The sequence below is a fragment of the Bombus vosnesenskii genome, unplaced genomic scaffold (assembly GCF_011952255.1).
Source record: "Bombus vosnesenskii isolate JDL3184/JDL3185 unplaced genomic scaffold, Bvos_JDL3184-5_v1.1 scf7180000013304, whole genome shotgun sequence".
NCBI lineage: Eukaryota > Metazoa > Arthropoda > Insecta > Hymenoptera > Apidae > Bombus > Bombus vosnesenskii.
This window is the reverse complement of record NW_022882953.1, coordinates 4015732-4036728: the sequence shown is the minus strand read 5'-3', so window position 1 is coordinate 4036728 and position 20997 is coordinate 4015732. Positions and strand designations below refer to the sequence as shown.

The 20997-nt window shown below is 35.4% G+C and overlaps 1 protein-coding gene and 1 long non-coding RNA gene across 12 annotated transcripts in view; one reads left to right on the top strand and one right to left on the bottom strand.

Annotated features, from left to right (window-relative positions):
- LOC117234376 overlaps positions 1 to 20997 on the top strand; it is a 135902-nt gene that overhangs the window by 46943 nt on the left and 67962 nt on the right. The gene's annotated exons all lie outside the window — the stretch shown is intronic.
- On the bottom strand, positions 1512 to 5262 carry LOC117234380. Its single transcript, XR_004493514.1, has 3 exons — positions 4854 to 5262; positions 3028 to 4775; positions 1512 to 2815 (listed from the first exon to the last, which is right to left on the bottom strand). It is a non-coding gene; the product is annotated as an uncharacterized LOC117234380 (long non-coding RNA).

Here is a 20997-nt window from a genome sequence, read left to right as displayed (position 1 = left end):
TTAATTAAAGAGAATATGCGTACGTATGTTAAATATTTCTTCCATGTCTATCTCGTGGTTGTATTTAATTCCGATCATGGTTGGCTATGTATATAATTACAAGTCGGAATATGTACGACGCAAATATTCATAGATTGTATTACACATTTGATTTATGTACTCGGTAATTGCAACGAATAAGTTCACACGAAGGTAGATGCAATGTTAAAAAGAATACTGGTTTGCGCGACGTGTGTAAAATTGCGAGTATAATCGCGCATCGTAAATTGTGGAACAGCCAAATTACGCATCGCAATGATATTATAAATTGTAAATTGCAGCGAACGTAGATATGTATTCGTTTGATTTTGCGTATTCGATTTATTAAAGTTCGCTAATTCCATTGTTTTTTTAAACGAGAATGCATTTTCTACTTTACATAGATCAAAGTCTCTCATCATTTCACGTAGAGTCGAGTTTAAAATAAATTGCAGAAAAAGTGGAACGAACGTCGAGGATCTTGTTTATTAACGCAAATCGAGATAACGAAACGCGAAGCTTTTTCGTCGTAAGATCTGTATCGTTATTGAACGATAAAGTTTTTTCCATCTATGTAGTTCCTTTCTTCCTTTTATGTAGTTTTCAGCTTCAATTTGGTATACTGGAGGTTTTCATTTGGCAATATCTTTCGCTTCTTTTTTTGCTTGCAAAACTGCAGCGCAAAAATCCTGTGGTCAAGTGTAACGGCAAATACTGGAAATGTTTTTCGATTTAAGCAAACTTGTCGAAACCTTTGAAGAGCACGAAACTCGAAGCATACCGATAAAAAGCTTTTTGCCTCTGTGATTGGACGAACGGAGATTTATCGTTCTTGGTAAAGAATAAATAAAATATACATAAGTATACAAAAGTATATACTTAGGAATGTTTTTTCGACGATGAGAGTCGTTAGAATTTTATTCCGGATTTATGCCCTTACTTCTACCGTGAATTTCAGTTTATTTTGTATATTTCATGCTTCTGTATTTCTTTTCAGAACCAAAATTGCATCAAATATGCGCACATATAATTATATTGTATTTACCGTTTATGAAGTAAAATGAGAATATAATAAATGGAAGAAACTTTTCAATAACAAATATACTAATATAATTTTTTTGTAATCACTTGCAATCACACTTCTGTAATCATTTGGAAATACACAAGAACCTTAAAAGGCAATTAGAGGATAGAATAATATTTTTAAACGCTAATATTCTTACTATCAATATTCTCGATTTTGGTATTTTTTAATATAACAACAACGCATTTCTTATATGTTGATATATCAATATAGTATAATTTTAATAATATAATTAAACCACGGAGAAAGATGTTTCGCGAGAAATTCCCATTTCTCTTCTAACTCCTTTTTAACAAATTATAAGTACGACATATTGACAAATTATCATAACATTATTGGGCCCTCTAGTATAGTACCTATGCTGATTGTAAAATATTCGGTTAGAACGACATTTTTTAGGGGTCTTCCGAGGTCGCTGGAGCCGAAAGTGAGAGTCGTTTTTCACGGAAATAAGACGTCAAAAATTTCCATCAACCTGTTGATGTGTGACGTCCTCATGGATTTTAACGAGACCTTTTCTAAAACTTGGTGCTCTTAACCTACTGTGTGGCACGCTCTGTATGCATTTGAATCGCGAGCATTGCACTAGGTTTGAGTTATTTTTTAATTAGTTAGCGTTCATACAATGAGCGCCAAGCGTTAAGCGGCAAAATTAGCTTACCGCTTACAAACTTTGAAAATGTAACATTGCACAGAATGCACAGAATGCACAGAATGCACACAATACGAGAAGACGCATCTAAAGCATCTAAGCTATAATGCTTTCTACGATACTCGATAGGTAAAACAATTCTCTACCAAAGTTCCACATTCTGAAATATATTCTGAAAAATATGAATTTGCACAAAAATCCGCAGTCTGACGATCGCGATCTTGCGCGAATTTCTAAAGTTAAAACTTTTGTCGGCCAAATGTTCGCAAGGACGAATTGTTAAAACCGTTCATTTCCATGAAAAATGATCCTTATTTGCGGCTTTGGCGGCCCGAAATATCGCCGCCTGAAAGCCACATTCAGACCAAAAATTTTGCAGTCCGCATCCTAGCATTGCATCGATGATTTCTAGACAAATATAATTAAATGTGCAAACTCTGAAAATCTGGTAACTGGAAAATAAACATGGCACATGTTTCAAGAAACATCCGTATTCTCAATTGTCTCGCTTCATTTAATTTCTTTCTTCTAAAAAGAAAAAAGAGAAAGAGAAAACGAGAAGACTTTTCGATAAAGCTGTTACCCATTCCTGCATCAAAGTCTGTCGATGGGAGTGCGGTGCATTTATATCTCTAAGAAACAGGTTAAATCTTTTGTCTGGCGAATCGAGATGATTTACCATTGGCGGCGGAAAGTTGCACGCTACCACGGTTCGAAAGCGACTGTGACCGAACAGTAAAAATCGGGTCAATCTCTTATTGGATCTATGAAACGTGCCTTGACTATAAAATAAACGAGCGTTGTGCGTGTACCGTACTCGAATTCCATCTCAATCAACGGCGTCGCGTAGGCAAATACGTTCCTCTCCGATCGAGGTCAAAATAACGAAACTCAATTCGCGCATCAGTCGTTGTTAAGCAACGCCATCAATTTGCATCGAATTAGCCACGCTCCTTGTTCATTGTGATTTCGATCATTTCTTCCTTTCTTCTTTTTTCTCTTATTTATCGTTTCTCGTTACTTAAGCTGGTAAGATACTAGTGGCCACAATTACATGTATTCTATAAAAACAACCTTATTGTTAGATCTTTCGTGATGTCAAAACAAAAATTGCCAAAATCGTTTATGTAATTTCATATTATAATATAAAAGAACACCGAAGATACGTCAAACGAAAATTTTCTTCTCTCGAAGTTTGGAAGAAATGAAAATTTCCTTTTAGAATTGTGTTTTTGACTGTGAAAAAGTATAAACTCGATGTTAACTTTGTTACCTTTTCGCTCAATATTTAGTGGATTTCCCTTTATTTATGGCTATTTCTGTTAATCTGTTAGGTATGCTATCCACTAACTTATTTAAAGTTTCGTTCCCTTTTTTAAATTCAACGATATTTTCTATAGATGACTTCTGTTGGTCGCAAACTTTTCTTGCCAGAGTTCCCCACAGATTCTTGATCGGGTTCAGATCAGGACTCGATGCTGACCATGGTAACAGTTCTATTCCGAAATTGTAAAACCACTTTTTCGTAGCGGATTGTATGGATAATTTTCTGCATGAATAGTTGAATAATTTTCTATCTTCTATTCCGATCATGAAAGGCAATAGTTCGTCATGTAATATCATGATATCCTGATATCCTATCAGTTTACCCGTTGCAAAAATAATTTCGCTTAACATATCAAGCTACGATCACTGGTTTCTTGGAAATATTAAAGATATAATGCAGAAATTGTGTTTGAGTCTATAATTATTCACAGCATTGTATACAGGTATCTAAATACTATTTCCATGCTTAATAGTTAATGCTATTAATAATTAGTCAGTGCAGTAAATAATTAGTTAGTTATTAATTAGCGAATTAGTACAGTTTTGTATACTTCTATAGGCATCGTGAATGATCTATTTCTTCTAGCAAACTTGCAATTTTTTACACTGTGTTCTATTAATTAGAAGCGATCGTGCAGGCTGAATGTACATATGTACAATTGACTAATTTCAAAATTGACATTCTGGCACGATGTATCACTTTTCCGCTTTAGCAATTGTTTTATGGATACGTGGCAAAATCATGGAGCGCTGCGCAGTTCAAGAAAAAAAAGAGAAAATTATCGAAACATTTTGTCAAAGTAATTCGAGTATTCTTATCAAAATAATTTCGATGACGGTGATGTCGCGCAAGTTACGTTAGCTTTTTTATCATCTGGTATCGTCCTATCATCTAATCTAACTGATTTAACTGTACTACGCTTCTTCCTCTTATGGGGTTTTCTTAAAAGTAAAGTGTATGTCAATGAACCAAACGTAATCGAGCAGCTAAAGGATGTTATCGAAGAATCGATAACGAACATAACTTGCGAAACGTGCGAGAATGTAACGAAGAGCATTCTTCGATTAAGGGCTCGACTTCCTAAGCTCTTTGTCAATGTCATTCTGATATTATATTCCATACATAATGTCCAAGTATTAATGAATCTCTTGTATCGAAAACTGATGATTGCCGGCTGTTCTATCTTATCTAAAAGTTATTGACAATGAAAATCAGCCACCTGTATATCGTATCTTTGTGTCGCGTCTTGTTTCGCCGAATTTGATTCTGTAGCAAAGTAAATATTCCATGGTGTTGTTGACGTTGCAATACTTACGGGCTTTAGGATTCTGTTCTTCGATAAAGTGCGAAGGTGTAATGTTAAGACTGACCTTATCCCCAGTCTAGTTATTTGTGTCTGTTCTTTTCTATGAAAGTCATAGCCGGGCTTACTTCGTGTACGTTTCTACTGGATTTATGTACGAAGATGTTGCGCTTCTGTCAGAAGTTATATCATTCTTTTCTTATCATTGTTTTTACGAGGCGTTTATTTTTCAAGTTTTTATTAGTAGTTGGCTGTTAGAGCGTAGTGTTACTTTTATTTCTCAAGTCTTACGCGATATGGTTTGGCTGTTGGTGGTTTTTTGCTCTAATGGAAACCGGTAGAAGGTTTCATTAAATATTTTATGCACCTGTTTATTGGATGCTGGCTTATTCTACCGATAACAGAGTTTTTTTAGAATGTTCGATAATATCAGTATCTATATTCTTATTTATTAATATCTTCTAATAACCTTCTAATAATCCTTAGGGGTCGCAGAATAGAGCTTGATTTACGGAATATACTAAATCGCACAGCCTTCCATTCCATATTGTACCTTCCTGACCTTACACTCCTACTTTGACGTTACTTTGATATCACTCGATGTTGCTTGGTACTTTTATTGCCAACATTCTTTTATGCTTATTTGTAGACTTATCAATTCAAACCTACTTATTACATCCCAATAGACTAAACTGCTCTAAACTAATTTATCGCTATCTATAAACTGCGCATTGGATACTTTTCTTGTCCTATTCTTGCTCTTTATCGTCCTATCCACTTTGCTTGACCAGTTCACGACTTAACACTTTGACCGCCACGCCGAAATCACATGTTTCGCTCAGGACGCCACGGGAGTATTTTTATTATTCAAAGCATATAATGGCAAAGTAATAATAAATTGATGATGTAAGACAATATTCTTCCCCAATGGACCGTGTATCTTATTGGTGATCACGGGCGACCACCGTGGCGCCTTGGCAACAGTTGATAGCGACATATTATAACAAGGCTTCGTTTATTTCAACAATCCATTCGCATTCGTTATTTCGTCGTAAGCAAAACGTGCAGAATATATTGTTGAAACGTATAGAAGATATTAGTAAACAGTATTTGCTCATTCTATATATAATAGTAAAGTATGTGCACACTTCTAACTTCAATTATATATATGTTTATATATATGATTAAAGCAGCATTTACGATTATTTTCTAAGCTGTGTTTATAATAGTATTCGTAGATTACCCCTCAAAAATATGGATGTAAACACAGTGCACCGTTAGATGCAAGATTTGTTCTCATTTTTTTTATTGATGTTCTGATAAAAATGTTTAATTGTTCAATGGGGCACTTTTTGTTTCGAAGTATCTTCTATTTATCGGTTATATTCAAAATACCCTAACTGTCAATTTTCATATAATTTTTGCAATTGTAAGAAGTTCAAGCGCTCCGGTCACCAATGGCCACTGTGGCGTCACAGGAGAAACCGTGACCGGTCATATATGACCAACGTGGCAGTCAGTCAGAGTGTTAAGCAAAGCACCATGCTTTCGCTTAATATTTCTTCTATATCGCACACGCCTAATCATCGTGTCTCTACACGGACTTGCAGCCAGATATCCATTGCATAATTGAATATTTTTCCGATGTTCTATGCAGAGGATCAAAGTCACAAGGAGAACACGTGGTATGATATTTACAGCCGGTTACGAAAGTCTATATAACACTTGCAAAATTTCGTGTGTACGATTTAGCAAAGAAATTAAAAACGCACTTTGTCACAAAATGATTTATATTCATATATACTATAGCTATTGCTTACGCATCGATACAATTATTATTTACGTATTTACGAAAGGAATGTAAAAGGTTGAAACATTTGATGGATTAAAATATCGGGATAAAATTATTACAATCACGTCACAGTGGCAAATGTGTTAATAAATTATCCATTAATCATTATTTCTGTCAAATAAATATTCAGAAATATAAGACTCTCGGTTACACATGTGGAATATTAGTCAATGTTATTGACAGTTTGGAAAATCGATAGACGTAATTTTAATAGAAGACAGATTGCCAGAAATCCCTGTCGCGATACATAGAAGCACGAGGTTAATGAGGATATTGACACAAGAAACAGATGTTCCTGTTTTCGCAGCTCATAAAGCCATACACAAAGGCTATAAATCTCTCGCTCATAAAATGATAACCATTCATGAATTACCAGAAATCGATTATTAACGGGAAACAATTTACTACGATTGATTTCATGATCAATCATCGGCGATGTAATCGTAGTTGTAAAGCAACGCCGTAAATAAAGATTAATCTAAAATAATCATCAAATTTCTCTGGTCAACGATTCTGGTGCTTTCTAGTGCTCTACACTTCTAGTACTGGTATTTGAAACCGCACTTATTAAAAGTGTCAATTAATTCTTGGACATCGGTTAACAGCACAAAATATCTATAATCTTTCGTTACAAATAATTTTGTAACGTTATATATTTCTCTCAGGAAATATAATAATTCATCGATATCATCCATTGTTCTTCATTACGAATTATTAATTTTACTTTTCGTAATGAATTAAGTTTGCGTCAAATATGTTTTTGTACTCTCGCGTTTGATACTTAATATCGCAACTCGTATCGTACGCGTAATATGTTGATTAGAAATTAAAGTGGGTTGGAAAGGAACAGAACAGCTTCGCCGGTAAAAGATTCGACGTTATTTTCCGATCGATTCAATAATTGTTGGCTGTCAAACATTAATTAACAAGGCCGAGTAATTAGACTGTTTGACCGTGGAATGACCGATGAACGCAGGTAGCTTTGAATGCAGTGGCACAAAGGTGCGCCACGGTATCAATTGATTCATGTATATCATATCGCATCGTAACAGCAAACGAGTTTTCGAATATTTATCTCGGGGTAACGTGACTCACTTGTCAATACGGTTTTGCTAGCACCTTCGTTAAATTCATGCTACGATCAACCAGGGACAACGGGTATATATTAATCGCGCGTCCGCTTTCGAAATGCTCGAGAAACTTGGAACGCGCCGTCGTGGAATTTCAATCGGCCCACGTTCGCCCTATTCGAATCGACACGATGCGACGCGTCGCGATTGACAAAACACCAATCGATTTTCGCTTCAAACGGGCCGCATTGCCAGAAGCAAAACTGAATTTTTCCGTTCGATCCCGGTTTTCAGTAATTCCATTAAAAAATTCAATTTTCATGAAATCGTTCAAAAGGTTTCCGAGATTAAAAACGTACTGGTATTTAAGGATTTATCGTTTCTATTTGTTTAAAATTGAAATATTGTAGTACGGTATACTGTATTTTTTATTTGTTTCAAAGTATTTTTAAGAAACAGCAACTTTTTATTTGAAGATCAAGATTGTCCAATAATAGGTTTGAAGTTACTTGAAATGATATGCTAATGAAATGATGTTTTTCAATCGGTTAAGGAACGTTCAGGCTTCTAGTTTTAATTGCAATGGACCAAGTAGATACGTTTCTATTTTTAGCAAGAAATATCCTTCGAGGAAATATCGGCCAACGATCTAAACAATTCGATCAATCGACTGAATATCAAATAAGTGATCGAAAATTCAAGGTCTCATTCAACAAATTCTTCTGTCGATGGAATGTTTCGAAGATTGATTTCTCGTTAAAAACAACATTCCATCTCTAGTTGACTAAACATTGTAATTATCTGATATAATCAGTTGAAAGTCAGCGATCCGAAGCAACATTCAATGTAGTACGTACCTTCGCCTTGGATTGGCTTTAGATCGTTTCACACGTTAGACTCGATTACGAGCGAACTGTCCTTTCCATAAAAAATCCGCAACAGAAATTTAAATTACCCATGTATTTCTTTCTCGATATTCCAAATACTTTGCGCATTCTCATATTTCATTTTCGAATCATTTTAAATCGCGAATCACACGCAAGAGTCATCAGCAGTCGCATTTATAAAACTGTCGGAAGTCCAATAAAGGTAGCCATTTTTCAGCTATTGAATTTAAAAAGAAACTTTCAGTTTGCCGTCCAAATGGCTCAATAGATCGGAAGGTTGAAGTCACACGATCGATAAAAATTATTCTAATAGCCGACGGTTCTTTCTGCTCCGGGGCAAGCCTCTACGAACAGAATCGACGAGCATAAAGGACATAGAGAGCGCGTAAAAGTCGTTGGTTTTATATAGAGCGCGAATACCGGCAAACCGGTGGAAAGCAGAAGAAGCGACTGCGAGTTACTCGGCTCGATGCGCTCGTCGTTCCACTTATTCTTTAAATAGTGCGAGTCAACAAATCTCGGTTCCATAAAGTTCAGAATTTGTCGCGGGAGAAACCACTTCGAAGTTTCTTCGTTTCTGACCCGATTCACGGAAACACCTATATCCCCTCCAGTTATCCTTTTTTGTCAGAATTCAAACAACCGACGAAAATATCCGGGCTACGGATTTCGCAATCGTCGTTGCACGACGCGCACCGTGATTCTTCGATTTATCGCAGAAAAGTTTCGTCACCGTTCAGATTTCCTCCTTACTTTGTTACGTTTCGTTCGTTCGTTCGTTCCACTCTCATAGGTGAATGGAATTGTGATGACGTTAAACGTCTGTCGAATGTCAAATTTGACGAGCATGCGGTAGCTTAGGAATGTGTATGGACACTTATCATGGAATTTCTTTTATAAATTTATCGTGTGCGTGATACTAAACCTTGCGGAACTTCGTTAGCACCGTAACGAGATACGATTAGCGTGATTATAATAGCTAAATTTTAAAGCAATCCATCGAAGGATGTATATAGGAGTTACGAGATATTTATTGATATTAAGATACACTCACTGTGAAATTAGTATACAGCGTGAATTATTCGTTCGATTCGTTGTTATAGTAGACTTAAATATACTATTATACCTATAAACATACTCTTCAATTCTTGAAATTCTTCACTTTTGCTTGGACAAAATATTGCGATAAATGAAACAAATTGTTCCACGAATGGATGATTTCGGCGACATTTTGTCAAATACAATTTTGAGCGAATACAAGAGAGTAAACAATTAAATACAAATAGATCGTGGATAAAATTTGTTAAAACTCTGCAATGCGTGTGCTTAATTAATTACCGAAAACCGAATGGATACACCGAGTTAATGAAAATAACGCAATATTTCTTCAGCATACCCGCCCTCACTGCCAATGTCGGAAGAATCTTCTCTTTAATTAAAAGACAATGAACGATAGAACGAAATTCCTTAGGATTATGTACAATTTCATCGCTAATAAAGATAAATTACAATTTCAAAGTCTTTGAAATTGTACTTGCACTGACTTTCACAAATTTCTCATTACCAAGGAAGATGTTTTAATGGCCATTAGCAAGTACAAGAAGACTGAAACTACATAAACGATATTCATAGTTTGATCTCGCGTTGACTTTATCAAAGATTCGCATCTTAATTAAATTATTGCATTGTCAAATAGATTTCAATTACGTTTACGTTTATATATTTTAGTTGCGTTACTGTATGCTCCAAATTCGTTTGTAAGAAGACTTACGTTTTAATTTTACTTCGAGATTTATTTTTGCTAGATCGTTAATAATCGTCAAAGTAATCAAGATGACTGATTTAAATATTCTTTATCGAGTTTATTTCAATTGTAAGTTAAATTAAAGTTTAATTTGGGAAACATTTTAACGATTGACAACATAGTAAACGATCAGTTTCATTGTTTTCTTTGTCGAATAGTTAATACTTCACTTTTCTATTTTTTTATTTACGGTGGATAAAAGATCGTAAATAAAGTTCCTATTTTGTACAACTATATATATTTTGTTTTGTTTATTTCTTGATTGCGATTACAGTCTCTGTAGTTGCTGTCAGAATCTAAAAAATAGTTAAAGGCGCCCGACTTTTAGGTGGAAAAACTCTCGATTCTAGATCAGCGATTTTCTAAATGGAAATTCCGCAGTCTCACTACGTATTGTGGCTTATTAATATTATAGCGAATAATCGAACGTACAACAAATACTTCGATGATTTTTGCGAAGTCAATACTTTACAAGAAATATATTGTAACTTTCATATACGTATTTTTGATCACAAATTACTTTACTACACTATTATTTTGTCACACATTTCAAAATGTTTCGTATAATATATCGATAAAAGTTTCCAAGATTGTTCGAATACTTTCGTGAATCACTGTAGATTCGTTCGAAGAAGAAGATTATTTGACCATCTCTAAACAACGATACGTCAGGCGACTGAACCTTAAAAGAAACAGTCACGGTCTTACTCCTATTGACCCGTATTTCTTATTACGTTTTCTCCTTTTATTGTCTCGTACGACTCAGAGCCAACGAAGCGCCCCCTTCTTGGTCAATGTTTTCATTTAACCGACTTCTTCGTTAGAGAATCTCCTTATCTATCCTTCCTTTCTCCCATGCCGACATTCCTCGTCGTTCCACCATCGTAAATGTTCTTTCACCGTGATCCTGTCCCTGTTACGTTCACATTCGTATCGCATCTACATTCTGGATGCTACAGTCTACTTAGCAATCGATTCATGGGCGCCAGCTTCGAACAATTGAAAGCTAGGTGAAAGGGCGCATATACATATACCACGGGCCTACATTTCTAGCGCTAAAGTATTCTATCAGTAGTGGTAAGAGTACTGTTTCTAGTGGTAGAGTAAGAAAATCGCGTTGGAGGATTCATTTTTTAGAAAATCTAGCTTGGAAATTCGTCGAGTTTACGTGTACTCGACTAATTCTCGATCGGATAAGAGCGAACAATCTGTAGTACGTTGTTCGTCGGCAATACAAAACAAAATTTTCTTTAAAATCATGTTTAAACACGTTTGGTTAAGAATCAGCCCGATACAAGCGAAGACATTGTGTTCCACGCGTTCGACTTATTCTCACGCGTACGATAACCGCCAGATAATAGTCCAATGCTATCTAACGGAGAATTGGCTGAAATACGCGCGTACTTGTCAAGTTTTCAGCGCAATTTTTCTCGAAAACGAAGCTTCTAACGATATTCCCATTAATTTAGGTCCACGGTGTATACGATCGGGCTTGCGGCTTCCCTATTTACATGAAATTCGTTTAAGCGCCGAATGATCGACGGTAATATAACTAACCGTCAACGTGCAACATCATCCGGAATGCTCGAGCAATTAAATCACTCACGAGCAGCATGACGACAATGACAGCTCTGTCGCGATGGAATTTACGTTTCGTCGACCTGTCATTATGCCGTGGCCGTTATGTAATTAGGCGTTCGAATAACCGTGAAACGTCTACACCGTCGTAAGCCGCACAGCTGCGTCTACGAGCCCTGTCCACCGAATATTTCTACGGCGAATAAATGTCGCGATGAACGTTTCGCGTCACTTGTCCGTCAACGCGCCGAGACGTTGCGTTAATTTTTCGATGGATCGACGCCAATGCATTGAGATCCGTGACCACTGTGTACTTCTCTGTTTTAAACCAGCACGAACGACAGCTGGCAAGGCACCCGAGAGAACAGAGTGCAACTGTAAATCGAGGTGACAGACCCGTTCTGTGTTCTAGCCGAGCATAGTAACGATGCGAGAACGCACAGCTTTACTCACAGCTGTCTTTTATTTTTCCACATTTATATCTTGCAGAGTATTTAATCCAATCCCGTGTAGCGAGCCGCGTCTCTGTTCCTACTATCGAGCCAGAATCTGTCTTCTTCGTTCGAAGAAAAATATTGTTTGTGTATACGCGTCACATAGAATCGAGATAGTTTGTTACTTTGAATGCGGAATAAGTAAACGGTGCAAGTACTTAATAGGAAAATATACAGGATGTAACAGTAAAAATAGTCAGCTGAAATAATTCGTTATCTATTGACGACATAAAGAAAGGAAACGTTTGAAGTGGAATTTATTGTATTCAAGGTGATTGGGCGGATGAGTACGTTTTGATTTCTTAAAATAGCTTATATTCTTTCAGATATCAAAGTGGCTTTGAGTTCTTTAACGGTCATCGTATATCTTTTATAACATTACTCGATCAACTTGGACATTCTCTGCGAGAAAATATCATGCTATTTATATTGAAAAATCATTTTTTCGACACGTACTTTCCTTATCCATCATTCAGTTACTTTGACATATTAAAGTTAAAATATCTGCTAAACTAAGTTGATACTTGTTTGTAGAGAATTCCCAGTTGAATCGACTGATGTTATAGAAGACATATGGCGATCATTAAAAAAATCAAAGCCACCTTGATATCTAAAAAGACGCGAGGTATTAGGAACCTGAAATGTACTCGTCCGAGTACAAGGCTGCTTAAGTACAATAAATTCCATTTGGAACATTTGTTTGATAACGTCAATTGATAACGAGTTATTTCAGGTGATAGTTTTTACCTATTCACCCTGTATATTTTGAGAAAATTTCTCAAGTAACAATTTGTTAATTAATTTTCATCGCAAGATCATTTTCGCCGTTCTATGAAACCAAGTTTCATTTTGAAAATGTTCTCTTTGTAATTCAACCATCCCTGTTCCAAGTATGATTTTATGTAAAATACTGTGCGCTTGAAAGCTTGACATAATAATAATTCTTTTAGTCCAGTTACGTTCTTATATTGTGCTGCATAATTGTTTCTGTGTCATCAGTTTACTCCCAGTTTTAACGAGAAACGATCAAAAGAAGAAGTAGGAATTTGATACGAGCTTCACAAGCTGAGGTATCTACAAAGCTCAACTCAGAAGATTTCAGAGTCAATTTTTTTCTTTTTTACGCAAGCACAACTGCAATGCCAACTAGTTTATTTACACAATTTCTTCGAAATATGGAAAGATCGTTAATAAGCGAACGATGTTTCGGACAGTAGTTGAGATAAGAAATTACTGCGTTGTTGCTCGTACGTTTAACCAACCCGTAAGCTACTTCGACGGCAAAGATTCGACAGCTTAAAAAAATATTGCACACCAACAAATTTTGAGATCGACTTTTTCCTAACTTTTTGGCGAAAACATCCGAGCATGCATCGTGGCGCGTGCACGACGAAAACAATCTCGTGGAATGTGTTTCTCACGAGGCTCGCCCGAACTCCGTCACCAACTATGCTTGGCAAAAACAAGAAAATAAACAAGTCTCGTACACTTTCAAACATTTGTCGCATGCTTCGAGTCTAAGTAACTAGCAGACATTCCACAAACTAAATACAGACTTTCTTTGACGAGTGTTGGAAAGTTCTTCGCGGTTTTCCGAGAGTAACGTACGAGCAACATTTACGTAATTTGCCGCGTAAACGGATTACATAGTTTGATATCGAATATGCTTTCGACAAATCGTTCGTTGTTAAAGTAAAATATTTTATCTGTGTGCATCGATCGCTAAATGTGCCTCGAAACTTCCTCGATTCTCTTACCGATTACTTATTTGATTAGTACTCCAATCTGTCTTACTAACCGTCCTATTGACTCGAAAGGGGGACTGTAGAAAGTAAATTAAATGTCAAGGGTACTGGAAATATTTTGTATTTAATTCGATAAAATTATTTCTATCGAACGTCTGACTTATATAATATTCTATATAGATCACGAAAGAGACAATATTTTCCGAATAATAAAAATACGATATTATTAGTAAGCGATTCAGGTAGCACATTGAACGAAGATAGTACGCTAATTATCGTCAAATATTTATAAGTATTAATAGAATACAAATATCAAATTACTTAATATGTACATTGGTAAAATATCGAGTGTTTCAAATTTATTAAATTTTGTAAATATTCTATGTTAGAGGCATCTGTATGATACGATACACCGTACTTCATTATCAGGCCTAGAACCATTTTTCAATGGAAAACATGCTTCAAACTTCGACGGTTATCGTCACGATTGTTACCAAATATATTCATAGTCCATCGAGGTATTTGCATAACTACTTCGTTCACCTTCGCGTCTTTATTCGCGAAACTTTCTTACGCTATAGATATTTCTTCAGCTGTGAATGTTCTACGAAGCAACTGATAAACAACGGTGTTGGCTTTGGAGCAATACCGAAAACTTAAAACAACCATTTAAGATAATTGTCAATAATTGGGCGTGATCGTTCTTTAATAACCTAGTTGTTGAAATTAACTTCCTAGAAATAAACGATCTAACCTTTACCCTTATCGTATGGTTAATTTTTGCATTTTTCACCTCATTATCTGTATATTGCTTTTGATTAATGAAATAAAAATTCAGTTGTATAGAGGAAAGTAGCCAAACATGGAATACCAGTTTGTTCTTCGAATGTCATTTTTAGAAAATCGATTACATCGAAAAAGGACTTCTATGGATATTCAATGATACATTTATACTGAGTTTAAGACCACTTTTATGCTTCTTACGTAATGAACAATTTTCAATATTTAATTAACATTGAGAAGACTGAAGTTGTAGCTAACATGAAATACCAACGTTAGATATTTTCATAGATAATACGCAAAAAGAATCGTATTCTTTTTATTTTATTCTTCTTTGAGAATAAAATCACATCTCGGGAAAACTACGTTAAAAAATAGGTCTCTTTTTTCACAAAGTCGAAATAAGGTGGTTCTCGGGTCTTGAAAACGATTTGTTACCTTCAGGTATCCCTTTTTTCTTTTCTCGAACCATTTCTTTTTCGTTCCACGGTTTTTTTTATTGTCAATCTTTCCTCACGCTGAAATAGGATATCCCGCTATCTTATAAATAAAACAACCTATAAAAAGAAGTAATCCAAATATGGAATATTCTATAATTGGACCACTACTGGGTGTCCGCATTTGGTATTTTACAAAGTTAAAAACACAATAATCAGCTCGTAAATACTTGTAAATATCACGGGCAAGTATGTCGACAACAACGAAAAGCGCAAATAAGTATGGTGAAATGATAACAAAAACACGTCAAATTTGCACACCGTGGAAAGTTTTCGAACAGCGGTAAAGTAAAACGATCCTGTCACGACATTAACGTTCGCTCGACTGATGAACCACAATGTTTGCGGTACCAAAGCGACTCAGTGAGATTATAACCGTTCGAGAGATATTAATTTGTCGGATTTTTAAAAATAGCACTGTTCCATTTTACGTACTAGGCAATTAGTTTGGCTATTCCATGTTTTCCATGTTTGGTTACTTTCTTCGTAATATTACGAAGATGAACAGCGATACTAGAAACGCATCGACTGATCGACAAGTGTTACTTTCATTAACAAGCATAACTGTTAGCAAGTTCTTAATTTTTCTTTTTAACGAGGACAAATTATTCTCTAGCGATTGTTTCTACGATACGGAAATAGTACGTTCTCTCAAGAAAGCATGGCAAAGAGAGAAAACTTTGGTGGTTTTCCTATCAATGGATTAAAATAGCCTGGCGTTTTATCACAGCGCGGATCGACGAAATCAGGAATTCGAGAAATTCGAATTCTCCAGGCCTCGAAGTTGCAATTACTGTTGCACTAATCAACGCCACATTTGACACATTGTTTGAAGGTAAACGGAAGAACGTCGGTAGGGAGAAATCGCGGCTTATCGTCGCGTTTCTCGCATATTTCACCCGAAGTCCCGCATGCGTGCGTATTCCATCTGGCGAAAGAATTTTCAACGAGACGTGTCAGCGCGCGCGAATTCCCCTGTTGACGAAAATACACCGCTGAAAAGTTTATGTCCCATCGACTACGTGTCTGGTCTGGCGCTGTGTCGCCTGCGTGTTTCTCTTGTAAACACGCTATAGTTAGGAACGATGAGTAACATTCTCAATAGATTCGTGTTGAGCAAAAATTCTCTGTCAAAATAAAGTGGCAATCGCTATTCGAAAGACGACAAAAATTCCCAAGTTGCGAAGTAAAGTTTAAAGATATATATAGCGAACATTTGGACAAATTTGAGTATTATACGATGGTATCAAATATATTGACTGGTAATATGGTGGTTACTTTGTCACGCGGACATTGTAGCAAATTTCACAGTACTCTAAAAAATATTTAGAAGTTTATGGATAATTAGGAAAACAAGCGTGAGAAGAGTTTTAGTGTTGCAGTTCAACTTCAGTGAACGTCGAACATTACGAGCATAAAAAGAATCGAAACATTTTGATTTATTAAATTTCGTATTAATACATAATATATTTATTCAGAGAACTCTTTATTAAAATTTCCAAAAAGACACTGATTTATTTTATCGATTAATACGACGCTCAAAGTGCTGCTTCGTGATAGCTAAAGAATATATCTGATGAAATTATTTGTGTAAAAGGAATCTTTCGTTAAGATTGTACGATTTCTCTCATTGACAAAAAGATAGTGAAACGCTTTATTTTAGCAATTTCACTTTTTAATAAACGGGTTACGAATCATGCATTAAATCGAGAAACGAATTTTCCAGTTTCGTTATTATATTCTTTCAAAATTAAATCCGTTAGATTTAACGACGATGTCAAAGAGCTATCCGTTGTTGCAATGAAAGCTTATTTCTCAAAGCAAAACCTTTTTGCTCTGTCTGGAGATTGAGAAAGTTGCGGAAGAAAGCCCACAAAGCATACACGAAAAATATATACGCACGTAATTCCTCGTAGGAAGTTGTCGAGAATGTTACGTACTTACGTTTTCATCGTTAAAAATTCGCATTTGAACACACGTTGTGTTCCATAAATAAATCTGTCACGTCAAGTATGCGGAGAAAATTCACAGACACGCGATCAATTGTGAAAATATAATCTGAAACGGGACGCTTTGACAGCGTATACTTGATGCACATGTCGGTCGTGATATGATAATTGCGCATAGTGGATTCGTTTACACGACACACAGGGTATATCAAATTCAAAAGACGAACGCAAGCGTAATGTTTCCTTCTCGTAATACAATGAATTAATGCGGTATTATAATTATCGCGATAAAGATAAGAGTCCAATTTCTTTCAAGCAGCTTTTTTAACGCTTTTAACAGTGCTTTTTAGACTGACGAGTACACTCGTCTTACAATTGGTATTACCTGCGATTAGCTAAAGAGAACAGGTCAATAGTTCAATTTCTTTCAAGTAATTTCCTTTCACGCGTATCTTTTTATCTTCTTATCTCCTCTGCGAAATGTTCCTAATTGTCGAGTACAATTAATTACAAATTTATTCTAAGGGTTAAAAAGAATTGCGTGGATTCCGATGCGATTATATCGGCAATCACTGGAATGTTTTATGGCTGTTGTATGCGTTTACGTGTAATGTAATGCGTGTTAGTGCGCGAGTACGAGTAAACCGGAGAGTTGTTTTCTCGTGAATCTTCGTGGTAAGTTTGGGTAGCAATTTTTAGCGTTTAGTATGTTCGTGTGGTTGTTCGTCCTATTTAGATGAGCTTCGGTGTGTCTTGTAATTTCTTCTTCGACTATGGCAATTATTAACGTTTTCTTTATATCTTCGTTTCTGACGAATTACGACGCTCTAACACACATAGTAAGTTTTTTCGCAGACTGACGAATATGTTCGTCTTAGGATTCGTATTAGTTACAAATAGTTGTTGCCATAAACAGAAGAATCCAATTTCTTTCAAGCAATTTTTTTCGACACATTTTTAGTAGGTCTTTTACAGTCTGATGAATATGACAATCTCATAATTAGCGCAGAAGATACAACAAAGTAGCAAAATTAATTAGAAGCTAAAATTGATACGTTTCGAGGTTCGAAATAAATTTTCGATATTTTTTAGAATGTAGAGAGACGTAAAGTTTCGTTCAGGGTTGTAAACTCAAAACTGCTTTTTTCTTTTTTTACTTTTTCCAGAACTATGAAGCTAAACCTTGAACAGCCGGAAATTAGTAATTTTTGCTGGTAGCTGAATTATTATCATAACCGGCAAGAGCAAACATAATCGGCAAAGCTAATAGAAATGCCCGGGAATATAAGAAACTTGAGAAATATAACTGTGGAACGGAATGCCTTGAATTAATTAGCATCCTTAGTTTGAATTAGATTTCAGTTAGGTTACTTAATGGTGATTAATTTTAAATGAATTCATCACGTAAAGTGAGGTGCTCCAAAACCAAGTAATTTAATCCAAACTCTTGATGTACAATCCAACGATATAAATCGAGGATCACATCGCTGAATTAGGAATTAATTACAAGGATATCTGAATTTATATGTTCCCAAATTTCTGCTAATTTTCTGTAAGGAAATTTTATATGAAATTTTATGTGAAAGCTTTTTCATCCTTCAAATCGTAATTTAAGAAACGATATTATATTATCGTATATTTTATACAACAACATATATTTTTCTATCTTCAAGTTTAATAGAAAATACTCGCTATGGAACGATTAATTTCATTCTTTTTCCTCTCATACGATTATATTTTATTCAACCTGAATCTATAGCAATCTTACATAAGATAAAGGCACGAGAAAGATAAAAAAATATGTTAGAACGATCCATGTGAGTCGAGCCAAATAATATCAATCATCTATTAAAGATATTATATTTATACATAACGTGTATATTTCACGGCGCGTTAATCTCGCAGAGAGTAAAAATGAAACATATTCACGCAGGAAAATTGTGAGAAATGAACGTATCAAAAATATCATAAACCATCGATACACAGAATTAATCTTTTTTTCTCTCTCCCCTTTTATCTTTTTTTCTTTTTTTTAACCGAAGAGGTTTAACAGCTCCGATATAAAAACTTATACAGCAATTTTACAGGATAATGTAATACTAGCGATTGAAACGGCGCTTAAAAACAACTTAGCCATTCATCGTTCGCTATTGTATCACGTATTGTATGACATTATTGAACTCGAATACCATAGACAGGAAAACCATGGTAGAAAAAAAAAATAGAATTTGCGAATTCGACGTATGAAAAATTGTTTCGCAACGTTCGATGCGTTTCATATTCAATATACGAATTACACGGATATGGGGGATGATCTTAATTTTAATGGAGAAAAAAAACACAGATTGTATTTTCATGCGATTTGACGGGATATAAACGTGTCCTGGTGAAATAAACTGTCCAATATGACGCACATAGCGCTTTTGATCTTTCCACATTTAAACGATTACAAAATAGATGCCCGCATTTGATAATATCGACATTTCAAAGATATTTCGTACAACGTTAAATCTGATAACATGCTCAAAAAATTGTCGATGCTATTTTACGCCTCTCATTACGTTCCATTATCGACGAAAGCGGATTATATTTCGATATATTTGATATATTTCGGTTATTTGGAAACGTCGAGCTAAAATTTTGATTGATTACGCTCAGAATATCGTTAACGAACCTTCAAACTTGTTCGAAACGGTATGTTGATTTTATCTCTTGTGGGATATCTCTTACAGTACTTGTTTTCCATTTATTCCTATTTTATATTCTATCGTAATTTCGACTCTGTAATTGCCGCTGTCGTAACAACGGTAATTTACTATAATTTCCAGTGGTATTTAAACGTGTATTATCTAAAATTATACCTCCTTTTAGAAAAATGTTACCGCGACTACTGTGATATTATCATTTTCTGTCTTTTTTTTCTGAAATTCGACCAAACGACTCGATATTTTTTGAGAAGCTGGAAGAATTGGTTTTACCGGATGATGTGCAAAAAGAATTTCGAAAGAAGTGCAATCTGGGTGTGTAATGAAAATTTAAGCAACACATTTTGTACATTTATCGGTAAACGTTGCTGTAAGGTACAAATAGTTAAAGTTGAAAAATCGTAGTTTCGCGAATTTCGGCCTAGAATCTACAGATCCTTACAACTTTCGATGCCTATCGCTTGTATCCGTTTCAACCAATTTCATTACTGCATACAGATTAATCATTTTCCTACGAGAGAGAACGTATTTCCAATCTTCTCTTTGCTCTTAATTTTCTTCTTGTTCCCTTCCGACAAACGTTTATCGTTACCTTCCTTGGATTTCTCAACTTCTAAATCTTCTCGTTAATTCCATATCGTAATTCGTATAATTTTAATCATTTGACAGATTCACGAAGAAACTAATAACGTTTTATAAACAGGTTTTACATGCTCTTTTTTTTCTTATTCAATTTTATTCCATCACTTATATCAGTCGATTTTTAATATTTTTTCCTTTAACACCTCGTATTTTTACATTAACTCGAACCCATATCGAATCGAGTCGAATGGCGCACAGTTTGCAAAACAGGTTGAATTCGTAAAATAGTTTGCCCTCGAATCTTCGAGAGTTCTTCGATCGTTTAACTCTGCGGAGTAGAGTATTCTACGTGTTGACTCTTCTGTTCGCTTAAACGACCAAACACATTCTACATGCTTGTTTTGCATGTCCATTTGCTTGCCTTTGTTCACTTTATACGACTCGTGTCCACTTGGAAGATTTTCATCAGCATCGGCCACCACTTGAGCCATGCGAGACGCGACGTTTATCCTTTAGCATGTTGATCACGCATTAGCGCAAAAAGTTAAAGGGATAATGGCCCTTTAATGGAAGTGTCTTTGAATTCGGACGACATCGCACTAATAGTTGAAATTACGTTCGAACAATGCGCTGCGTTCGACCTGCGTCCACAGGAACATTTCTATAGACT